The sequence below is a fragment of the Polypterus senegalus genome, chromosome 2, assembly GCF_016835505.1.
Source record: "Polypterus senegalus isolate Bchr_013 chromosome 2, ASM1683550v1, whole genome shotgun sequence".
Lineage (NCBI taxonomy): Eukaryota > Metazoa > Chordata > Cladistia > Polypteriformes > Polypteridae > Polypterus > Polypterus senegalus.
This window is the reverse complement of record NC_053155.1, coordinates 46,031,522-46,047,303: the sequence shown is the minus strand read 5'-3', so window position 1 is coordinate 46,047,303 and position 15,782 is coordinate 46,031,522. Positions and strand designations below refer to the sequence as shown.

General features: G+C 38.8%; 1 protein-coding gene across 5 annotated transcripts in view; it reads left to right on the top strand.

Annotated features, from left to right (window-relative positions):
• Positions 1-15,782, top strand: part of frmpd4 (FERM and PDZ domain containing 4) — a 787,881-nt gene that overhangs the window by 747,348 nt on the left and 24,751 nt on the right. The gene's annotated exons all lie outside the window — the stretch shown is intronic.

Sequence of the window (15,782 nt, the reverse complement as noted above, 5' to 3'; positions counted from 1 at the left end):
GACTCCCAGGAACCTAAAGCTGCTGACCTGCTCCATAGCCTCACCTCCTATGTAGATGGGGCTGTGCTCTGTTGTCTGTTTGCGGAAATCCGCAATCATCTCCTTATTGCTAACGTTGAGGGTGAGGTTGTTGTCCTGACACCATTCTTACAGGAGTCTGACCTTCTCCCTGTAGGCTGTCTCATCGTCCTCGCTGATCAGACCTATTACAGTGGTACTGTCAGCAAACTTGAGGATGGTGTTAGAGCTGTATTTAGCTACACAGTCATGGGTGTAGAGAGAGTAAAGCAGGGGGCTCAGCACACTGCCCTGCGGGGTGCCAATGTTGATGATGGAGGAGGTTTTTCCACCAATATGCACTTGCTGAGGTCTGCCGGTGAGGAAGTCTAGTACCCAGTTGCACAGTGAAGAGCTAAGCCACAGATCCAGGAGTTTAGTGATGAGCTGGGATGGAATGACGGTCTTAAATGCAGAGCTGTAGTCCACAAACAGTAGTCTGGCATAACAGTTCCTGTTCTCCAGATGAGACAGGGTGGTGTGAAGTGTTATGGAGATGGCATCCTCAGTGGACCTGTTGCAATGATAGGCAAAATGGAGGGGGTCCAGACTGTCAGGGATGATGTCCTTGATGTGTTCTAGCACCAGCCTCTCAAAGCACTTCATGGCAATGAGAGTAAGTGCTACTGGGCGGTATTGGCATTTCCAATATATCATTATTTTTTTCTCAAAATAGCATTATATGTTAAATGATATCCTTCTATTTTCTTTGTAAAACTATCCCTCCACATCTTTGCCAGATAGGATGCAAGTGCACTAAACATTTTTGGTAACCTGCTGCCAGCAATCAGGAAAAAGTAATCGACAAAACAGGATTAAGCAACAGGAGCGGGGTCAACCTGTTGATGATGAAGCCATCATGAAAAGAAGCAGTTTGAAATAAATAGCACAGACATTTTCAGAAGCGTTAAAAACAAGGCCAATTTGAAATAAAACCTGCAATAGTTAAATGTGTGGTAACTACATCAATGAAACAAAAAACAACAATGACATTAATTAGATGAACTTTGTTTTATTGTGCATTTTTTCTCACATTGCATTGACTCGTTTATATATAGCACTGTACTTGTTCATGTGATTATTTCATAATTACCATTTTGTTTTTTTCATTTTAACAGGAATTGTATTCCATAATAAAAACAGACCAACATACTTTCAATGTCATAATGCAAAATACAATCATGAGTAAATCAGGACACTCTTTTACTGTTTATCTTAAGGAATAACAGTCATCAGAGAGAGGCTAGAAACAGTTACTAAATGTTATAAAATGGCAGGTTTTCCCGCTGTGTAAATCCTTCTCATGAATTGTTTTCAGCATTTTGCTAGCAGACTGATTTTTGAGTGAACCAATGATTTTGTCTTGACAGCTGTGATTGGTTATGTTAAAAAGGGGCTGCGAATGAAATGTGACAAGTGAGAAGTGATGAGTGACTAGTAAGAAGTGAGCTGTGATGAATGAGAAGTGACAAATGACCAGTGACATGAGATAATGATGAAACTTAATGGCTAAAGAAGTGAAAAAAGATGATGTCCTGAAATAACGTGATATTTTTATTAAACAAACCCTGGACAGGGTGACAGTTCTTTGTAAGACCCACTCACTTTTTGACACATCCAACTGAAGACAAAATTGAACTCAGTAATTAACCTAACATGCAAGTTTTCAGGATGTGTGATGAAAAGCATACTACTTGATAAAAACCTATGCTGTCCCCACGAACAGCAAATGCAAACAGGATTCAAACACAGGACACAGTGCTTAGCACTGCACCATTTATGTGAATTTCCCCTTGGGATTAATAAAGTATCTATCTATCTATCTATCTATCTATCTATCTATCTATCTATCTATCTATCTATCTATCTATCTATCTATCTATCTATCTATCTATCTATCTATCTATCTATCTATCTATCTATCTATCATGTCCTAGATATACTAGAAAAATCTGGAATTAAATGCTCTCATTCAACAGTGTTAGAATAAAGAAGGGAAGGTGACATGATGGTTAGTACTGCTGCCTTGCAGATTCAGTGTCCAGGGTTCATTGTCTATATGTGGTTTACACAGCTTCCTCTGTATCTGTTTCGGTTTTCCTGCCAGCACTCCATTTTTCTGCCACACCTTTATTCTACATGATTGAAATTGGCTGGCATGTCAAATTTAGTGACTGCATGTCAACTTTCCAGCACAGTCCTTCTCGACCATTTTTCTGACAGTGTGCTGCCTGATGGTGCTTTTGCTGTATGAAGGGTTAACAAGTTACAGCGAGTTCTGCCACAGTCTTTTCCCTTTTTTATTTTTTCCATTCTGTTGTAGTACATAAAGCATGAGACATTAGGCAGACCAGCTTCTCTTCTGTTTGAGACCCAAGTTTCTTATTCCTCGTGGCTGCATTGTATGTACTTCTGGATGAGCATTGATTAGTTGTCAGCCCTCATGCACACAGAGCCCACTTGTACAACCTGTTTGATATTGTCATAGCGAGTTGTGGACTATTTGAAGTTTGTCACTGGGCATGTCACATTACATGACAGATATGTGCTTCTGAATACCTTTGACTCGCTAATATTATGTGCATGAAGACTACAACTGAAAATCTCTCAACAATTCATCAAATGTGACATGGCCTTTAGGTTAACTGATGGTTCTAAATTGGTCAGATGAGATGAGATTTTTGGACACTTAACTATTTGCTTATGGGTTGAATGATCTTCCCTGATTTGTCAAATTTCTTATGTTCTTATATTCTACAATATGTTTGTTCCTCCCAAATGCAGAGAATTCTGTCTTCTCTGAGGTCTAGATTTTATTTTCTGGAACTGCTGGTGCTACACGTTTCCTTTTCTCTCTTTATTCCTCTCCTTTTTGCTGAAATACCCAGCGTTGCCCGGGAGGAAAATAAAGTGTTTTTTTTTAATGTTTGAGAAAAATATAATTAAAAAAAAAACTTCAAAAATAAAAATAAATTAACAAACAATGAAAACTCACTAATGTGCTTGTCTTGCAGTTTTGTATGTATGTTATCATCCAGTTGACACTTGAAACCAGCCAACTCCATTTAATTTCAAAAGCAACACGGGTGCGGTGGTGCTGCTCAAACATAAAGAATGCTGGCAGTCACCTCCAGTTCGCCCTCTGGTGGTCGCTCCAAGTGTCAACTGAATGATAACATGCATACAAGACTGCAGGATCAAGAAGAAGTTGGTGGGTTAGGGTTGATTTCCCCCTCCGGTATTTTTAGTTCACCAATGCGAAACATGTGTACCAAGTTTCATGAAAATCACCCCAGCCATTTCGGAAGTGATGCTAGGACATACATACATACCACACACACACAGTGACTTTTATATATATAGATTCCTCTTTCTCTTCCCCCAGACTTCTGCTACATCCCCTGCTCATTATTTTCCATAATTACACTCCATTAATAACAAAAAAATAATGTTTACTGCACCTACAACCATCTGCCCCCTCCTTATTAAACAAACTTAATAATAATGCTGGAGAGAAAAACTATTATTTTAATGAATTCTCCTTAACACAATTGTTTATCAACACTTTCAATTCTCCCACGTTTTCTGCTTATGGAATTGTAAAAGCAGGATTATTTTGACTGACAATCGCATAATTTAAAGCTGATCCAATATTCAAGTATATATAAAGCTCATTTCAGTGTAGCTTAGCTCAGCTGTAGTGTAGCGTAATACAATACACATCTATATATGTCAGTTTATTCATTTTAAATGCCATTGTTTATTTAATTATACGTATATAAAAACTAAATAAGACAATTCTGCTAATCACAGCTTGGTCCTCATTTATTAGCTCATAAGCATAAACCAGTGTGGCTGGGTAATTGGCATAACTAGTCTGTAACTGTTCAGTCTGAGCAAAAAAACTGTTCTCATGAAAACACAGTCAGCTTTTTCTCTGACTGTTGTGGTGAGTGACTGGGGGTGGTACCCAGCTGGGATGCCCAGGAGGACCGGAGGAGGGCTTGTGCCGCCTCCAGACCATGAAGGGGAGACCGCCCTGGTGGCTTTGGGGACCACGGAAACTGAGCTTGGAAGCTCAACCCTATAGGGGCCCGTGGTCACCGCCAGGGGGTGCCCCAATGCCCGAGGAGCCCTGGCCCTCAGCATTTCCGTCACACACAGAAGTGCTGGGGGGAAGAAGACCAGACTGCTTCCAGGTGCACAGCTGGTACTCCCGCCACACTGGGGAGTGCCGGTGGAAGCTAATCGGGAGGCACCTGGGGCACGTCCCTGGGATTATAAAAGGGGCCACCTCCCTCCGTTCAGGGGCTTGAGTCGGGGTCGGAGAACGACGGAGCTCAAGAGGACAGGAAAGGAGGCAGCCTGAAGAGAGTGAAGCATTTTGTTGAGGCCTGGACTTTGGGGGAGTTTGGGGTTGTGTGTGCACCTTTGTAAATAGCATTTGTAAATAAAGTGTGTGTTGGGTGATTCAAACAATGTCTGCCTGTCTGTGTCCAGGTCGCTTACCACACTGTATAAAGTAATAATTTTCATCATTTTGCACACCAATTTCTAGGAACACAAATGTGATTTACCATAATAATTATAAAAGAAAAGCACACAGGACACAAGGTTCACAATGTCTACAATAAGCTGTGTAGTATTTGTGCGGTGTTTGTATGTTGACGATGTCCCATGTGATACATGGAAAAGTAAATTATCTGCTGGTGCCGCCGGACCAGTTTTTGTTAACGTAACATGACATTCTCAAACCTGCTTAGTCCAATTTAGGGCTGTGGGATGCTGGTGCATATCCTGACAGTACTGAAAGCAAAGCAATAAACAAAACTGGACAAGAATCCAGTCCATCACAGGACGCCCACACACCCAGATGGGCCAACTTGAAATTGCCAAATAACCAATCATCTTAATGGGGATGTGGCAAACAAACTAGAGTATCCTAAGGAAAACACAGTAGACAAAAGGAGAATGTGCAGACTCTTCCTGGACAATGATTGGTGCAAACCAGTGGGCCAAATACTCCTTAGTAACTGGCAGGTCCTGTTAGTTGGTCCGAACACTGAATCTGAGGAATGTACATTTATCTACGGTATATAGAATGTTATCACATATCTTAAATATAGGTATCTCATCACACATCTATACACACTCTTTAAATGAAAGCAATACCACTTTGCACTTCTGACCAGCATCATGCAGAATCGCGTGGACATCTATATGGTAGAGAACAACAACAACATTTATTTATATAGCACATTTTCATACAAAAAGTAGCTCAATGTGCTTTACATAATGAAGAATAGAAAAATAAAAGACACAGTAAGAAAATAAAATAAGTCAACATTAATTAACATAGAATAAGAGTAAGGTCCAATGGCCAGGGTGGACAGAAAAAACAAAAAAAAAACTCCAGACGGCTGGAGAAAAAAATAAAATCTGTAGGGATTCCAGACCATGAGACCGCCCAGTCCCCTCTGGGCATTCTACCTAACATAAATGAAACAGTCCTCTTTGGATTTAGGGTTCTCACGGATGGACTTGATGATGATGATGGTCACGTAGACTTCTGGCTTTTAATCCATCCATCATTGTTGGAGCATCGTGATGCTTTGAGTAGGTGGTGGTGGCGCAGGCCAGAAAACCACCAGAAACCAGAAAAAAAACAGAAGAGAGAGTAGGGGTCAGTACAGATTTTAGAGCCACCATGAATAGTTATTATAATGAATTGAACATACAGAGTATCAGGATTAAGTTAAAATGAAGTTATAAAAAGGCCATGTTAAAGTAATGTGTTTTCAGCAGTGTTTTAAAGTGCTCTACTGTATCAGCCTGGCGAATTCCTATTGGCAGGCTATTCCAGATTTTAGGTGCATAACAGCAGAAGGCCGCTTCACCATTTCTTTTAAGTTTTGTTCTTGGAATTCTAAGGAGACACTCATTTGAGGATCTAAGGTTACAATTTGGAATATAAGGTGTCAGACATTTCGATATATAAGATGGGGCGAGATTATTTAAGGCTTTATATGGATGGATGGATGGATAAACCATAAGCAGAATTTTAAAGTCAATCCTGAATGACACAGGTAACCAGTGTAATGACATCAAAACTGGAGAAATGTGCTTGGATTTTCTTTTCCTAGTTAGGATTCTAGCAGCTGCATTCTGCACTAGTTGCAAACGATTTATGTCTTTTTTGGGTAATCCTGAGAGGAGTGCATTACAGTAATCTAGTCGGCTGAAAACAAACGTGTGAACTAATTTCTCAGCATCTTTCAGTGATATAAGAGGTCTAACTTTAGCTATGTTTCTTAAGTGAAAAAATGCTGCCCTAGTGATCTGATTAATATGCAATTTAAAATTCAGATTACAGTCAACAATTAGCCCAAAGCTTTTTACCTTGACTTTTAATTCTAATGAATCCAGTTTATTTCTAATAGCCTCTTTGTATCCATCATTGCCAATCACTAAGATTTCAGTTTTCTCTTTATTTAACTAGAGAAAATTACTATTCATCCATTCTGAGATACAAGTCAGACATTGTGCTAGTGAATCAAGAGAATCGGGGTCATCAGGTGCTATTGATAAGTACAGCTGTGTGTCATCAGCATAGCTGTGGTAACTCACGTTGTGCCCTGAGATAATCTGACCTAACGGAAGCATGTAGATTGAGAAGAGCAGTGGACCCAGGATAGAGCCTTGTGGAAGATACTGTCAATTCACTTGTCATAGCTGTCATGGTTCAGCCAGGATTTTATCTCTGGCCCAAGTCTGTTTTCTTTTTATTTGATATTTTTTACTGTTTATTATTTTGTAAATACCTTAGTTTTTTATAGTTTATGGATTGTTTGTTGATTATGTAATGTCTTTCCTTTGGCCTGTATTGAGCCTATGTAGGCTGATGCTCCATATGCAGTTCCACCCCAGTAGTATTTAAGCAGAAGCAGTAAGTTAAGATGTTATTCCAGCATTGCTTAACTCTCTTGTCCTTTCATTCTTAGTGTTGCATTTTGTATTTATGGTTTTCAACTTCTTGAATTTCTTTCAGGTACTTGTTTTTGGCTTTGGTATTCTGTGTTCAGTTTTGTCTCCTTTACTTTTTGCTCCTGCCTTTCTTTTCTTTGAATCCTTGTAATAAATGCTAAATATTAAAGAAATGTTATTTTTTCCCCTCTCCTTTTTCTGATATTTTTACATTTTCTTTACACTTTCCAAAATGTTAGCATGTGTGTTGTGCTCCAGCAGGACCAAAATGAAGTGAGGCCTTCAAATAAAGGAAATAGAGGGGGAGGAAACTGTCAAATTTTGATTAGTCATACAAGGGAAAAGAAAGAAACCCTTATAAATAAAAATATATTTTCCAAGAAAATGTTCTGTAAGAATCAAAGCTCAGAGGAGAAAAATAAGGCCCAGAAGGAGATACCTGAAATAGCCGATCCGGTAGCAAACAAGTTCCAAAAAACACAAATGCAATGATTGGTCAAAGAGCAGAGCAAAGGTCAAAATCCAGTAAATCCATAATCAATAATCAAAATCATACAAACTCACCAACACCACAAGCGCATTCAATGAACCACAAGTAACTGCTTATTTCCTAATCTTTAAAGGGTTGCGGGCAGTCCCTTGACAGAAATGGACAGGTGGTGCCATGTCTTGTGAAACCACCCAAAAAATACCGTACACGGATACAAAGAATATACATAAAACTCATACAGAAAAATGGAAATAAATAATAAGAATAACAACATTAACATAGGCAGAAGAACCAAAAATGGACAAAAGAGACATAAAACCAGAATTTGAAACTCCAGGCCAGAAGAGGAACCCCATGGCTAAAACATAACACCATACTAGTTAGTGCAGCCCTGCTCTGAAGCCTAGAGGTTGCTTCTGTTTTTGAGACCCACATCCTTTTTGAGATTTTTGAATTGTTGGGATCATAACAGTAGCAGGGCTGATGCTCATTTCAACAGTATCGAATCTTTCAGTTGGGAGAATTGTTATGTATGGATTTTTTTAAACTAATTCGAAAGTTTCCAGGCTGAGAACTTAAATTTCTTTTCTATGTTTCAGAGAAGAGTTAGGCTAAGTAAAAACCTCCATTAGTACCAAACTCCCAAAGACCACCATGGAAACTCAAGTTAGTTAAGAGCATAGACCACTGTAATATTGCAATTCTGGGGTACGACGGGCTAAAATAAAGGGAAGCACTATCACAAGACAAACGCAAGAGGCACAGTGATAAAAACACCATTTGTTTTGTTTCTTCACTTGTGGGCAACATCTTCCCATTAACACAAGTATAACACAGTCCAAAACCACAATCCCACACAATTCTGTTCTTCTCTATTCTTTCTTTCTTTCTTTCTTTCTTTCTTTCTCCCCCACTCCTCCTCGGCAAGCTTTGTCTCCCTCCTCCAGACTCTGGCTCCCCGAATAGTATCTGCTGCCCCTTTTAAAACGCCCCTGGAAGTGCTCCAGGTGCTTGATGATATATGTCGTAACATCCCTAAGGCCTCAATGGTTACAGCAGCACCTCCTGGAGGCACCCACGGATCCCAACAGGGCTGCACCAAACTCCAACTCCCATGGAGGTAGCGATCTGGCAACGTTTGCTTCCCTGGTCATCGCAGCATGGTGGCACCCTGCTGGACAAGGGCCCCGGCTGTCCGCCTCATAATGATCATCTTTTGAATTCATATTTTAGCATCGTTTTCTGGCAATGCCAGTAAGTGGGCATTGAGTGATTCAAAATACCACAACATGTATTAAAAATAATTTTTGAAGAACTTTATGACGTCTGAAGGGTTCATTTCGGGGTCTTAAAAAAAGACTCATTGCATTTTACACCTTGATTCAAACCCAGGATGTTAAATCCATAATGCAGAAGAGTTTACCACTGCATCATCCTAGTGCAATATTCTTTTAGCCTAATATGAGTTATACTTTAACAAAAGTTTATATATGTGACTATTTCTGATGTCTTGCAACCTACCTGAAATCCTAAAACTCTACATTGCTGTCAGAATCAACACAAGAGTAGGATTAGCACCTTTCCCTAGTAGAGAAGCTGTTAAGTGTCTTTCTATAAATAGATAGATACTTTATTAATCCCAAGGTGAAATTCACATAATCCAGCAGCAGTATACTGATACAAAAAACAATATTAAATTAAAGAGTAATAAAAATGCATGTAAAAGCAGACAATAACTTTGAATAATGTTAAAAGTACTATAGCAAAGACTCATAAAATCTTCACAAGATAGGGTAGGCCTTCCTATCCTGCCTAGAATTGGACTCACTCCAGGCAGTCTGACCTTCTGACTCCACAGGGAGAATTCAGCTTACTAAACTCAAAATAAGAACATAACTTTCAAAGTTCCAAATACACTATTATAAAGTCCATAAAACAATAAAATACACTATATTTTCCTTCTAGGCAAAGGAACCATAACACCTTTGGTTTCAAACAACAAGTTCTAGAACGGAATCTTTATAAATGAGAACATTCAGAAAATACCAAAAAAAATAAATATAAAAGGGGCAATCCTTGTTCCAGTGCACAATCCAAATGTAAAATAAGTTAGAAAATGTACACATGGCATAACATTCAGGTGTGTTCTAAGTCTGTGCTGACACTGTAGTCCTCAATGGACTCTGTTTAGCAGAAAGGTTCTGGAACCTTCTGAATCCATTTGAGGGTTGTGGGAGCCACAGGCTATCTCACTAGGATTGTGCAAAAGGCTGAAAACAGGCCTGGACAGGATTCTATTCAATCACAGGGACCACTCTCACGCACACACACACACACACACAAACTTAGTTACAACAAGTGACAATTATGGACATCAGGTGACTTTAACATTTTGATGGTAAAATAGTTCGACCAGATTTTCAAAATCTGAAACTGGGATACTTGCGTAGCATGTTCACCCACACATAAAGCTGATCCTCATTTGTTTAATGTGTGCTTTATCTCATCATCATCATCATCAGAGAGGGATCATTTGGGGAAAAAACCCTTCACAAATGAACATATGCAGTAGGATTCCACACAATGTTTGAAATGGAAACAAATAAATGGTGGTACTCTTGTTTTTCTTCTGATTTTTGGTCCCCCTCAAATGCTGTTGAAATTTAATACAAGTTCCTAATCAAGCACTGAGATTGTTCATCTTATTGTCTAGACTATTATACAGAAAAACTTTATTAGATGAGCAGCCTGATAAAACTGAAAATAGAACTGTCCCTGTCATCGAAATATCTGGTCACCAAAGTAAATTATAGCTTCAATGAAATAGTAAATCATTTTGTGACATCAAAGTAGCAATGACCTCTTGGGCCTTCACCCACAAAGCACAAGCAACATGACAGAACAATTCATTACACATAGACAGTAAATATTAAACAACTTTAAAGGGAATGTACATAATTATTGAGTAATAAACAAAACCAAGAGAAATTACCTGTGGTGGGCTGGCCTGCCCGGGGTTTGTTTACTGCCTTGCACCCTGTGTTGGCTGGGATTGGCTCCAGCCGCCCCCCCCGTGACCCTGTAGTTAGGATATAGTGGGTTGGATAATGGATGGATGGAAGAGAAATTACTTAGAGAAAAACAGAAAATATGGCGGCACGGTGGCACAGAGGGTAGCGCTGCTGCCTCGCAGTTAGGAGACCCAGGTTCGCTTTTCGGGTCATCCCTGCATAGAGTTTGCATGTTCTCCCCGTGTCTGTATGGGTTTCCTTCCAGGTACTCTGGTTTACTCCCACAGTCCAAAGACATGCAGGTTAGGTGCATTGGCGATTCTAAATTGTCCCTAGTATGTGCTTGGTGTGTGGGTGTGTGTGTGTGCCCTGTGGTGGGCTGGCACCCTGCCCGGGGTTTGTTTCCTGCCTTGCGCCCTGTGTTGGCTGGGATTGGCTTCAGCAGACCCCCGTGACCCTGTAGTTAGGATATATGGATAATGGATGGATGGAAAACAGAAAATAAATACAAGCTTGGGAATAAACCATGGTTGTAATATAACAGTAAAACTGTCAATGCCCAATGTGACAGCATTTTACTAAGGGCCATCAATGAGCAAGGGAAATATCTCCTAATCTCATAATTTTTCACAAAATCAATTACAAAATGAAAACTTGGAAAAACAGCCAGTAAATAATAAAATTAATCAACTCAAACGTAACTGAAAAGTAATTTCCATAATCTAGGAAGAAAGTAAAAACGAGAACATAGAAAGAAACAAAATGTTAAAAGGAAGAAAAGTCTAATTAAGCTAAAACTAAGAGCCCTATGAGCTGAGGTAACAAGGAAAGAAAAACAAAAACAGAAAATACAAAACAATATTCATAACCTTAAACTCTAAATCTAATGGCCAAAAGATAGATAGATAGATAGATAGATAGATAGATAGATAGATAGATAGATAGATAGATAGATAGATAGATAGATAGATAGATAGATAGATAGATAGATAGATAGATAGATACAAAACCTCCTCATAACATGACACTTAAAATCTTTATGTGAAAAAATAAAAAGTAAAACAACCACCAATATAAATAAATAAAGTACCAGTATCTGAGATTCTAAGATATCATAGCAAATAAATACTGAAATGAAGGTAGCATTCACTTAAATAATGTAACATTCCCTAACCTGCTTAAGCCAGTTCATCACTAAACGGGGTGCTGGTCCAGCGCAAGGCTAACTCAGACACACACCTTCAGGGCCAATTTCTAATCACCGATTAATCTGGCACGCACATCTTTGTGAGAGAAACCAGAGCCGTTATTTATCAAGTGTATCAGAATTAATCCTAGGAATGTCATTAAATGTCATTCAAAGGTAAAAATTTCTCCTACCTCAGGGTAAGACGTAAGAAGTATAAGCAAAGTGTTCTACACCCACTTCTAGCTAGGAGTGAGAATTCACATTTGAGAGTAAATGAAGTCACAACTTCATGACACCTAGAATTGGAACTCGTGGTGACATTTTTTAGGTTTTTCATACTAACTATAAGGATGCACCACAAAGATGATGATGATAATAATAATAATATTCAAAGTAGTAGTAGAAGCAGCAATACAACAATATAAGATACAGTATTGTGCTGATATTACCTGCTCTGAGATGCTTAATAAATATGGGCACAGAAACACATAGTTGCATCCATAGACACAGGGCTAACATTAATGCTTCTCACAGAAAACAAATGTGAGTGTGATATTGCGGAGGTAGGAACACTAACTCCTGTATCATCCACTCGTGTAAATACAAAACATGATGAGAGAAACTCTGCTGAAGTGAATAAAAGAATAGTGTCAAAAAAGAAAAAAAAAAGGATCAAGGGGCTTCTTAATGGCAGGGGAAAAATTGTGTGACCTTATCTGACTGTGTACAGAGGGTGCAGACCTATAAATATCTGGGAGTGCAGCTGGATGACAAATTGGACTGGACTGCCAATACTGATGCTCTATGTAAGAAAGGTCAGAGCAGACTATACTTTCTGAGAAGGTTGGCATCTTTCAACATCTGCAGTAAGATGCTGCAGATGTTCTACCAGACGGTTGTGGCGAGTGCCCTCTTCTACGCGGTGGTGTGCTGGGGTGGCAGCATAAAGATGAAAGACGCCTCACGCCTGGACAAACTTGTTAAGAAGGCAGGCTCTATTGTAGGATTAAAGTTGGACAGTTTAACATCTGTGGCAGAGCGACGGGCACTAAGCAAACTCCTGTCAATCATGAATAATCCACTGCATCCACTGAACAGTGTCATCTCCAGACAGAGGAGTAGCTTCAGTGACAGACTTTTGTCACTGTCCTGCTCCACTGACAGACTAAAGAGATCGTTCCTCCCCCACACTATGCGACTCTTCAATTCCACCCGGGGGAGTAAATGCTAACATTAATTTTATTTTAATTTTTTTTCATTTTTATTACTATTTAATTTAATATTGTTTCTTTGTATCAGTATACTGCTGCTGGATTATGTGAATTTCCCCTTGGGATTAATAAAGTATCTATCTATCTATCTATCTATCTATCTATCTATCTATCTATCTATCTATCTATCTATCTATCTATCTATCTATCTATCATATAGTGCCTTTCATATCTATCTATCTATCTATCTATCTATCTATCTATCTATCTATCTATCTATCTATCATGTGTTACAGCATGTTATTAAAAGGATGGTTTCATTTTAGTTCTTTAAAATAACATATTCCCTCAAAATTAAATTGACAATATCACATTTACAGCCTTAGTACAGAATTATTACATAAAGCATAAAGAATTGTAAAGAATCCTTGTCCAAGGCGTAGGTCAGCTAAAAAGTGCAAGTGTGTCCTCAGTTAAAAGCCTTTCATCTTTCTTCCTGAAATTCATTCTCAGTGATCTGCTGTTAATGTCCTGCAGCAAATAATGCCGTGGAGGTTCTCTGCAGGTCAAGTAATAGATTTAAACTGCTGTACAACATGGTCAGAGGTTCATTTAGCATTCAGCCTCACTAGTGACTGTTCGCACAGTCAAGACACTGAGGGCAATGTTCCTTTATAAAGTGGAAATTCACAAAGGAAGATGATGTCATGTCCTTTCTGAAAGGAGTATAAATCTTGTTAGTCCACAGAGTCATAATAACATAAAATGCCCTCTCTACAGTATTAATGGCATGTAGTCCAGCATGCCTGGAATATAAAGTAAATAGGTCCATCACAGTATACAGAGTAAACACTGTTAACAGTACTATATTTAGTATGGCATATAAATAAATAAATGTGTGAAATATGTATCTTTTGACTTTTACTGAAGGTTATTTTGTATTTTATTTAATTCAATTTTATGAGGTATGCTGGCACAGTGGTTAGCACTGCTACCTCAGAGATCCAGTGCCCTTTGGTTTGTTTGAATCCCTTGTCCAGTTATAATGCATTTTTTGAATTTTCTCTGACATTTCCAAAGAAGTGAAAGTAAAGTTAATTGGTAATTTTGAACTGGCAAAATATGTGTCCAGTTCTGCCAGGTTAGGATCTGCCACTCTCTAACCGAACCTAACTGAATTAAGCATGTTTTAATATATTATAGTTAATGCGCTTTTACCACTAGAGGGCACTCAACAAACCAAGATACACAACTAACAGGCATGCTGATTGTGCTTTATCATTCACTTTTTTTTTGGAAGGCTGAGGAATAACTAACTATATGACATCTGACTTTTTCTGTCCTTTGCCTCCACTTTATACCTTTTTGTGACAGAAAGGTGCAGTCCTCTTGCCTGGCCTCTCAACTTCTGGAGTAGGTCATCCCTTGGGGATGTCTGCTGGCTATCCTGCTGATGTGCACCTACCATGATGCACTCACAGAACCCTTCCTTAAAGGGAGCAGGTCAGGTTCTGGAGTCTTCTCTTTTGCAGTCTTTTCTTTGTGCTCCCAGCATGTTCTGCAATGTGAGACATAGTGAGCTGTGAGACTGCACATTATAATAATATTATGCGCTATATTATCTAGAAGTTTTCAGTTCAAAAACTGATTTGAATAGGTTTCGAAAAACACCTCCCATGGAAGTGAATCAATATATAAAACAGGCAATAATAAAACTAATGCAGTATGCCAGAAATGAATATGGTATGTAGATATAAAACACCATAAAACTTTTGTCAGAGAAGGAGAACAAATCTATATCTGCATCTACCTCAGAAACACAGGTCAGCACACTGGCTGAATGGTGCCCTGCCCGGGATTTGTTTTCTGCCTTGTGTCCTTAGTTGGCTGGGATTTGCTTCAGCAGACCCCCGTGACCCTGTAGTTAGGATATAGTGGGTTGGATAATGGATGGATAGAAAGGAGATCTTAAGGAGCTGAGGCACCAAATGGCAAACCCTCATATAATTGTTGGCAAAACAACAAACATGAATTCAAATTCATGTTTCAGATTCACGATAGTGGATCTTCCAATTCTAAATCGTTCGATTTGGAAGAGGTGGGCCAAGGTGGATGGACACTGGAAGTGACATCAGTTATGTTACAGCTGTCAGTCTTCCGGTCCGAAGAGGAAGGAAGAGAAAGGGCATTAGGACACAGTGGGGAATTACAATCACTAGAGCCCTTAAGCTGTCCCCTATGTGCCCACACATGACACTTGTTTTAATGGGTTTCATGTTTTGTGACTGCAAATAGCATGCAATTTTAATTACAATGTCCACTTTGTGAAACAGCACACAAAACACTAATACAGTATATGCTTTATGTGACTACATTTGAAATTGGCCTGATCAAAAAGCAAAGTTCACAGGTTTCTAAGGTGGATTAAACAAAAGGATGCAGGATAAGGTAATACCATTACTAATATTATTAATATATAAAAATGATGATGGAATTTTCAATGTTAACATCACTGCAGAAAGGTAAGGAAGACAGAAGTTTCAGGGGAAGTTAGTTAAAGTGACGTCATGTTGCATATTAATTAGCACAAACTTTCAGAATTTCACTATGCTCTGTACATGTGACAATATGTGGCCAAATGAATTATTATTTATGTATTATCTGGGAATTTTTGACCCGCATATAAATTTGATAAGTTTGGGCCTTTGCACTCAATAAGACATTGAAAGAAATTGTGCTAGCTGTGCTGCTTTTGTGGATCCTTCATTAACATGTTATGTTATTAACTTGAAGTATGTGTTTACATATGTAAATGTTTGAAGGTTTTGTACTTTACTGTT